The 9,022-nt window shown below is 52.1% G+C and overlaps 1 protein-coding gene across 3 annotated transcripts in view; it reads right to left on the reverse strand.

Annotated features, from left to right (window-relative positions):
- Paqr5 (progestin and adipoQ receptor family member 5) overlaps positions 1–8,669 on the reverse strand; it is a 74,834-nt gene extending 66,165 nt beyond the window's left edge. The window contains exon 1 of one of the 3 annotated variants that reach the window (XM_016003558.3): positions 8,500–8,669. The gene's annotated coding sequence lies outside the window, so the exon portion shown is untranslated. Of the gene's footprint in view, positions 1–7,531; positions 7,762–8,499 lie in introns of those variants that run through there. The other 2 variants (XM_006971457.4, XM_076576428.1) reach the window with 2 other exon arrangements.
- Positions 8,670–9,022: the final 353 nt, after the last annotated feature.

Genomic DNA, 9,022 nt, shown 5'->3' on the forward strand with positions numbered 1-9,022 from the left:
ACAAAGCAACTCTGTGCAATATCCTGGGTAGAGGCAAAAGACTCAATGCGGCGACCTATACTCTAGACAAGAGAGAAACTCTCTGTACAGACAGGGGAGAACTCACAATAGTTGAATGGGAAAATAAAACACAAGGTCAGATAAACACACTAAGCCCTCCCTAACTGTCCATCCTGCCTTCGGCACCCCCTCCTCCCCTCAGCCCACAATGTTTGGAGAAACCAGCTGCCCTGATCCCTGCTGCTGTTGGGTGGGCAACTCACCAGACTCATCGGACTTGCCCGATTCTCATCGGACTTGCCCGATTCTCATCGGTGCTCTGGCTTATCACAGGTCCAAAGTAACAGGGCCAAGCATCCATAGACGAGGCTCCCCACACTGCAAGCCAAAATAAGCCCCTCCCTCTTCTAAGGTGATTATCTTAGATATGAGGTTAATTAGTTCCATCATGGTGGTGGAAAGAGGGGCAGCATGGAGTCTCCATCCCTGCTTAGCCTTGGTGAATTCAGATTAGTATCTTCTCATCGGCCTTCCTGACCCCAGGACCAATGGAGCTCACCTGGAGGGGAGCAATTTCGTTCCCCAGAGAACATCTACCCCCTCATCCCCGTGTGAGTGTGCAGCGGCCAGAAATGCCAAGGAACACTGTGTAGAACTGTCTCCTTTACAATAACGAATTTGCTGGTCCAAAGTGCTGGCCATGGGGCTGGCCATTCCAGCCCCAGCAATGCATAAAGCTGCCTTGGTAGCTCATACCTATAATCCTGGCTCAGAAAGTGAAGGCAGGAGGATCAAGAACTCAAGGTGATCCTTAGCTACTATGACTTCTGGGCTAGTCTGGGCTTTCTGGGACCTTGTCTCAAAAACAAAACGAAGGAACCCAAACAGACAAAGACGTCAGGGGTGCTAAGAAGCCACAGCTCAGATTGTCAAGACCTGGGACACACTCATTGCACGCTCTGTTTCTCCTGCGTGCCACCTATCAACATTCAATCTTTAGCTGTGCAAAGGTACTGGCCCAGTTCCAGCCTGGGCTTTATGGAATGTGTAAATGAATTAAAGTCATCGCTCATGTTCATCTCTGTGTGTCCACTCCTCAGTGCGCAAGCACAGGGCCTGGAGCTTGGCAATCAGAATGTGTGGATTGATAAGATACTCACCGGGGCAGGTCACACTGTACAGAAGCCACCTCATGACCTGGCCTCCAACTAACTCTACTGGACCCTCTGTGCGGGGATGGCGGTCCTTCCCCTTGACTGCCCGCTTCTCATCCTTACTCTCATATGCTTATCAGACACTTCTCTCAGTTCATTATACCTGGGTAGTCTCATGGGCCCTCAAAGCCACCCAGCCCAAGCGGATCTTCTCCCATCTTGATGAGTACCCTTGGGTGGCCACCGCCCCCCCCCCCAGCTTGGTGAGCACCCTGGTTTTCTGCCTGTATGGTTTTCTTGCCTCCAGCCTCTTTCCCTCCTAGTCCACCTGCTTTATCACTTACTTCCTTGTAAGATGGTGATCAACCTTCATGGCTTCCTGCCTGAAATCTCTTTCATTGCTTCTCAGTCTCCATGGAGCAGAGCCCAATTTCCTCAGCTGGGAGCAAGACTCTCTACCCGGCCCTCTCCTCCTACCATACTTGCCTCTGGCCACAGCCGCCAATGCCAGGCATATGAACTTGTGCGCCACTCACTGGATGCCATAAGCCAGAATTTTACTTCTGTCCACCCCCTTAGATGTCCAGAGAGATCATTTACCCTTGAAACCAAGGTCAAACATCTCTTCTCAAAGCATCCTAAACACAGGTGCATGCCTAAATTCCCAGCACTATAGAGACTGAACGGGAGGGCTGCAAGCCTCTGGCCAGCCTAAGCTACATAGTGAGAGCCTATCTCAAGAGGGTTAACTTTCTAAAACTGCACTTATTAATTGTGTGCGTGTGCACACACACCATAGCCATCATGTGAAAGTCAGAGGACAACTTGCAAAAGTCTGTTTTGTCTTTCCACCACATGGGTCTCAGGATTGGCAGCAAATGCCTTTAGCCACTGAGCCATATCTCATCCAACCCAGGCCTATCTCAAAAAAACACACAAAACTCTAGATGTATTTATTCTTCCCATATGACCAGCAGCTCCACTTCAGGGCATCCACTCCAGAAGGTCAAAGTCAGGGACTCAACAGCTACTCGCCTACCTGGCTCACCCCAGAATCCTTCACAGCAGCCAAAGGGTAGCAGCCAGTTAGGTGTCTAGGAGGCAGCGGAGCAGATGCACAGAATGTGGCCCATAGCTGCCTCGGAAGGAAATTCTGACTCAGGCTATAAAATGCACCAACCATGACGATATTATGGCAACTGAGAGGTCAGTCACAAAAGACACATACTGGATTATTCCACCTACTACATGCGGTACAGTCTTCCTCCATCTGTGCTCTCCAGGCATGCATCTTTGAATGGCAGAGCATTCTTCAGTCAAGGGTATACAAGGGTATGCTCCCAGGTAGAACTTCCAAATGAGTTCCCAGGAAGAGGAGGAGAAGACATGTCCACAGAGGCATGCTTCCTGTCTGCTGCCAGGAGATGCCCTGTACTGCTTCCAGACCGGCAGACAGAAGGGCCAGCACCAGACACATCACCTTGACCTTGGACCAGAACTGGGAACCAAAAAAACCTCTTTTCATTAAAACATAGGCCACTCTGGTATTGTGTTATGTGCCATTGAAAAGAGACTCCCATTGCTTGATACACGGTGCCCTTAGCTGTCAATCACAGAGACAGGAAGCAGAAGGGTAGTGGCAGAGGGGCTGGTCAGTGCAAAGTTGTGGCGTGGGATGGTGGTGACATCCGCAGAATAATGTGAATGTGCTTAATGACAATGAATCGTATCTTTCCATAGTCTCCAAATGGGGCATGGGGGATGGCTTAGCTGGTAAGGTGCTTGCCTTGTGGGCATGAGGACCTCAGGTTGATACCCAGAACCCATGTAAATAAAAAAAAAGCCAGGTATGATGGCACATACCTGCAATCTCAGTGTTAGTGGGCCTAGCCTGCTTGGTTAATTCCAGATAAAAGTGGGAAAGCCTATCTCAAAAAACAAGCTATGTGGTGCCTGAAGAATAATAGCTAACGATAGCCTCTGGCTGCCACAGGTGTGCATAGTCTATGTACACACATGTGCACACACACACACACACACACACACACACACACACACACAGTCAAAATGAGAATGCTACATTCTATGTATTTTACCACAACAACAAAGGGATAAACAACCCCCCCATCCCCCCCCCCCCTTGTGACATTTCTGACACTGTCATCATCTTCTCCCTAAAGGAACTCTGTCCTGTAGAGTTCCCTCCAGCACACAGGACCTCATGGCTGGCCACACTCTCCTCTGTACACTTGGGCAAGGCATTGACAGACACCTTGGATTAAGGGTTTCTGCAGCCCGGGGAATCCGTCTAATTCCAAAGATCCTTCCCAGTATCCAGCCCACACAGCCCAGAGCTGAGCTTCTTCTTGAAGACTGTAAGAATGAATAGCCCAAAGCAATTGTGATTTACTTCTGAGATTCGTCAGCAACCATACCACCCAAAGCCTAACCCCGCCAAAATAAATCCTCTGCCCTTCCATTAAGCAACAAGGTCAGAAGGGGATTCCGTGGACAGAGTTAATAAACAGCTAACATGGAAGGAATAATCAAACCACAGCCAGGGAGGGTTGGATGAGGCGTGAGCGTGCATCTCAAAGGGCACCCAGCCCACTCTCCTGCGGTTGCTGAGCTGATTCACTTCCTGCATCCCTTCCCAGGGCAAGGAGAGAGGGCAATGTGGAATAGGGACACAGGATTCATCATTTGCTGCCCTGCACTGGAAGGTCCTTGACCTCAGTGTGGGGCCCAGACCACACACATGGCTCCTACCCCCTCCTTCTTACATAACTCAAGGTCTAGAGGCACAGAGAGCTGGCCTTGGCTCACAGCATGAGGTCCAACCGCCTTGCCTCCTCCCCTCTGACCTGTCCCGCTTACTCCTCATCCGCGCACAGGGCACACTCACAAAACTAGCTAGAAGCCCTTTTGTACCAAGAGAAATCCTGGGGGAGGGCAGGTCTTCAGAGACCATCTCATGCAGCCTTTCTCAAGCAGAGGCGATGCTGCCCCGGGGCACCTCTGCTGATGTCCAGAGGCGTTCTCAGACGTCAAAAAGAACTCTGAAGCCAGTATAGTGCCACACATCTTTAATCGCAGCACAGGCAGGCAAATCTGAGTTTGAAGCCAGCCAAGGGAGATGGAGATATATATCCCAGTAGAGTGCTGGCTATTCTCCCGGAGTACCTAGGCTGGGCTTTTAGCATCTATATGGTAGCTCATACCACCTTTAACTCCAGTTCCAGGGAGATCTGATTCCCTCTTCTGGTCTCTATGGGTACTGGTCTCTATACACACACACAAACACACACACACACACACACACACACACACACACACACACACCCATATATATAACCAGAGTTGATGTGGTGTGGCAGCACTATTGTGTAGAGGCTAAGGTACAGGAAAGTGCCCACTAAGACACAGACAGCCCCCTCCTCTCTGCCTCCAAGTGGCAATGGTGCTAAAGGTGAGTTACCTTTACAGAATCCAAGCCACTCTGACAGAGAAGGAAACTGAGGCTCAGAAAGAGACAGGTCCCATGTCACACTGCCACCTGGACAATGTTAGAACCAGAACCTGAGGAGGCTGTCTGCCAGCCACATTCAGCTGCTGGGAATGTAGCCAAGGCCAGCGGCAGGCTCCCAGAGCAGCTGGATTCTGGGCTCTGGGATCTAGAGGCTGTGTGGTTGGGCTCTGTGTCTCTGACAGGCTCCCAATGAATCCCCCAGGTAGCACGGGCCACCTTGGCTATAAAGCTACTAATTAACCAAAGGGGTATGACCTTAAGGGACAGAATGGCCTGCTTGAGGCTCAGGCAAACTCTCCTTCCTCAGGTCTGCACAATCCAGAGCCTGCTGTGGGTGATCCTGGCCTGGTCAAGGTCAGAAGGCATGCTAAAATCCAGCTTAGCAGGCAAGTCAGAGATGGGAATAAAACTAGGCCACCACTTTGGGGGACAGCATCCTTGTCACCAAGTGCAAAAAAAATGATGGTCTTTTCGCATGGGATGGCTCCCCTCTGCCAGACTACACAATTTCCTAACAATCCCCGGGGTCATCCTTGTCCTTGTCTCCATGTGAGGGCCAGACCCTGGACAGCAGAGTGAGCACTGACTCATGAAGTGTTGCAACAGGCGTACTTTTCCATCCACGCTGGTGGAACGCCATCAACGTGCAAAGGGACAGAAAACTGGGTCTCAGGCATGGACTTACGCTCTCCATGTGGACCCACAGAGGGTGTCTAGGGGCAAGGATGGCAGAGGGATGGGTTGTCTACAACAGGTATGAGAGAAGCCCCACCCTGCCTTATCTCTCCAGGTGAAGCCTTACCTGGCTTCCTTGACTGGCCCACCCCTCCTCCCCAACTACCCCAACAAGCGAGGAACTAACACATTCTTCAAGGCTGGGCTCCGGCACTCCCTGCCCCAACTTCAAGGTCCAGCAGGAGCATTCCAGTGCCATGAACTGAGCTGTTTGGGGTCAAAGGCAGGGCTTGGGCAGGAAGCCAAAACTCCCAGTGGGTCTATGAAGGTCAGGCAGGAGAGTGGCTTTCTGTAGGAGGGTGTGTGCCTCACCCCTGCCCCCAGGCTCTCCCCCTGCATTCCCAGGGGGGCCTCTGAGCCCCCCTCCCCACCAGCCTTCTCAGATTGGCCACTTAGCCTAGCTCATCTTAGCGTCCACCGCTCCTTAGGAGGCTGGATTCCTCCTCACCAGGACTCTTCCACTGCCCCTTGCAGTGTCCATCAGCTCATGGAGATATCCCTGTAGGTGACTCTGGGAATAGCCAGCCTGAAGGCCCTGACCTGGGTTCTGGGACCCTCCTCCCCTTGCCTCTATGGCGGGGTGTCCCCTCTCTTTACGTGGAGAAACAGAATGGGGAGAGAGATTCAAGCCTCTCCAGGTCTCATGAATTATGGAAATCTTTCTTCCTGTACAGATTATTTTTGATCAGTGAATACTTCTTACAAAGCTACTGTATGTTCCATGCTCCTGATGAGGCTTGTTCTCTGGGGAACACTAAAAGGCACAGTTACTGCTCAAGAGAGACATAAAGCCTACCTAGAGAAACCAGATTACCACACATATACCACCACCACCATCACCCGTTGGATTTGCTCTGCAACCTACAGATGTCTTTGGAGCACCCACTTGCTCATAAAACCTTATTTCTCACTAGGGGAAACTGAGGCAAGAAAAGTGAATTTTTTTCCCCAATCCCTGGCCAACCCTGCAGGGTAGTAAGAATCAAGAAAAGGCAATGACAGGCTGGAGAGATGGTTCCATGGTGAAAAACACTACCTGTTCTTCCAGAGGACCCCGGTTCAGTTCCCAGCACTCACATGGTAGCTCACAACTGTCTGTAACTCCAGTTCCAGGAGACCCAAAATCCATACCAAAACACCAATGCACATAAAATAGAAATAAATAAACTTTTAAAAATATTTAAAAAAAAAAAAAGCCATGTAGCAGTGGCGCACACCTTTAATCCCAGCACTCGGGAGGCAGAGCACTCTGTGAGTTCGAGGCCAGCCTGGTCTACAGAGTGAGATCCAGGAAAGGCTCCAAAACTACAGAGAAGCCCTGTCTTGAAAAAAAAAATTAAAAAAGAAAAGGCAATGACAATTACTGTTTCCAAATGAGACCTCTGAGGAGTGGGGAGGAATTCCACTAGGTGGGACGAAGTCGCTCATCCTCCAGCTCAGGAGAAGAACACACTGGCTGTCCACTTTACCCAGCACACTGCCTTTCCTTGCCCCTACAAGAAGTGGGATTAACGATAATGGTTTTATTTAACTGGATTAAGAAAGAAGTTGCCCCAAGTAGGGGCAGGGTGTGAAGGCATCTGGGAGTGTGTCTGTAGCTTTCTGGTCCTCGGTTTCAATGTCCTTCCTGCTCTTCAAGGGCAAAGACCTGCCGGCTGGAAAAGAACTCAGCTGTTTCTGGTTAACTCACGCTGTTCTGGCCAAGTTTCTTCCCGATGCCAAGCACTGTAGCTACAGAAGGGAAGCGCCCGTCCTGCCTCCTGCTGTCTGGGGAGCTTAACAAGGGGCTGCTGGGTCTGGGCAGTGTTTCCTAAGGGGATTTGCGTTCTATTTGGAGGTGCCCTTGCCTTGTGCACTCCTGGAACTGCAGGGGAGACCAACAAGAAACAGGCCCCTGCTGGTCACAACCAGAATGCAGACAGGGCAGCAATGGCTCAGCCGGTAAAGGTGCTTGCTACTAAGCCTGACAACCTGAGTTCGATCCTCAGGTCCCACATGGTGGAAGGAGAGAACCTATTTCTGCAAGTTGTCTTCTGATTTCCATGGGCACCCCCCCGACACGCACACACACCGTAATAAACAAATGTAGTGATCTCCTAAAATGCAGGCGCACCTGGTCTCAAGAGGCTGGGGTCGAGGTCCACCACTGTGCTCGAGCCAAATGCTTAGCCTTTTGGAGGGGTCTCCTTTCTTTCTTCACTTACCACCTGCACGCTTTGTCCCCGGGGGAAAAGTGAAATCTGGGGTGTCCATGTCAGCCACGATGGCTGCTTTGGGATCCAACCCCCTCAGCGCCTCCCCTGGGGGCGGGGTGCAGCTTTCCTTTCTGCACCAGGCAGTGAGCTGTTCTCTCACGGAAGGAAGAAAGCCCATTGTGTGCACACCCGTGAGGGTTTAGTGGACTCTGGTGCTCTTCACCTGCAGGCTGCAGCCCCCCTCATGACTTAGGCTCATCACACTTGGGCTCGGGGCTTGAGAGTGCTTGGATGGGCGTCAATGAGGACCCGGCCTCATTGACAGAATGAGACAGAGAAGGAAAAGAAAAAAGAAAAAGAAAGAGGAAAAAAAAAAAAAAACATCTCCCTGCGGCCGGGCACCCTCTTTATCAGGGTGCAGACCTACCTCCTTAGGCATAAAACTGTGCCTGCCAGGCACACTATCTAACTGGTTCATAGCGTGCGTCTAGGGGAAGGAGGCGGGAAGTTCGGATATAAACATCCCTGAGGCTTAAGAATTACCAACTGTCAGTTCCCATCCCAGGATTTTTTTCAGGGATGGAGAGCCAGAATGGGGAGGGTGTCTACTTCGCTGCTTTAACTAAGAAAAACTGAATTCTCAGGGAGGCTGGGGTGGAGGCATCTCCTCTTTCACGTGGGCTCGGGGTGCCTGGGTACAAGTGTTTGCCTTAGCGCTCTCGCCTGATGCACCGCCGTCCAGGCTCAAACTTTCCAAGATCCGTCATCTCCAAGCAACCACCCGCGCTCCGCTGCTCAGCGGCAGAGAAGAGTGCATGGACAGGGTCAGGACGCACGCGAGGCGGAGACCCGTGGGGAACACTGGCCGAGTCCCGCCCTCGGTTACCTGGGTTCTGAGGCTCACTGGCGTCCCGTGGACAGGGCGCAGAGACACGGCAGGGGCAGACTGGAGACGGGCCACTCCTCCTGGGCCACCGCGGGCCCCCAGGCTCATGGGAACTGCACCTGGAGCACCAGGCGGCGCGCCCTCCAGCCGCGGGTCTCCGCCCAGGCTGTCCTGGCGCGGGGCGGGGCAGGGCGGCCCCGGGGAGGAGCCGAGAGATGAGCTCCCCTCCCAGCTCCCAGGCCGCGCCAGGCCTGGAGCCCTGAACTCTGGGCCTCTTCACCTCCAAAGCCTCGCCATGTCCCTTCAGCCTCAGGTGTTCCTTAGATGGAATCTGAGGTGCACAAGGTCCTCTTTCGCACCCTGTACCCTCTGGTGGGTACTCCACACTACCCCTACCCTTAGATCTGCGGTCTGGGAGCCCAGAGGCCACCTTGTAGGTGCAGCTCACTGAAGGACATAAAAGCAATTGGTATACTGTCCTACCCCATGGAGTCCTCTCCCCTGCTGAGAGGCTCCTGGATGA

The sequence above is a fragment of the Peromyscus maniculatus genome, chromosome 7 (genome assembly GCF_049852395.1).
Source record: "Peromyscus maniculatus bairdii isolate BWxNUB_F1_BW_parent chromosome 7, HU_Pman_BW_mat_3.1, whole genome shotgun sequence".
NCBI lineage: Eukaryota > Metazoa > Chordata > Mammalia > Rodentia > Cricetidae > Peromyscus > Peromyscus maniculatus.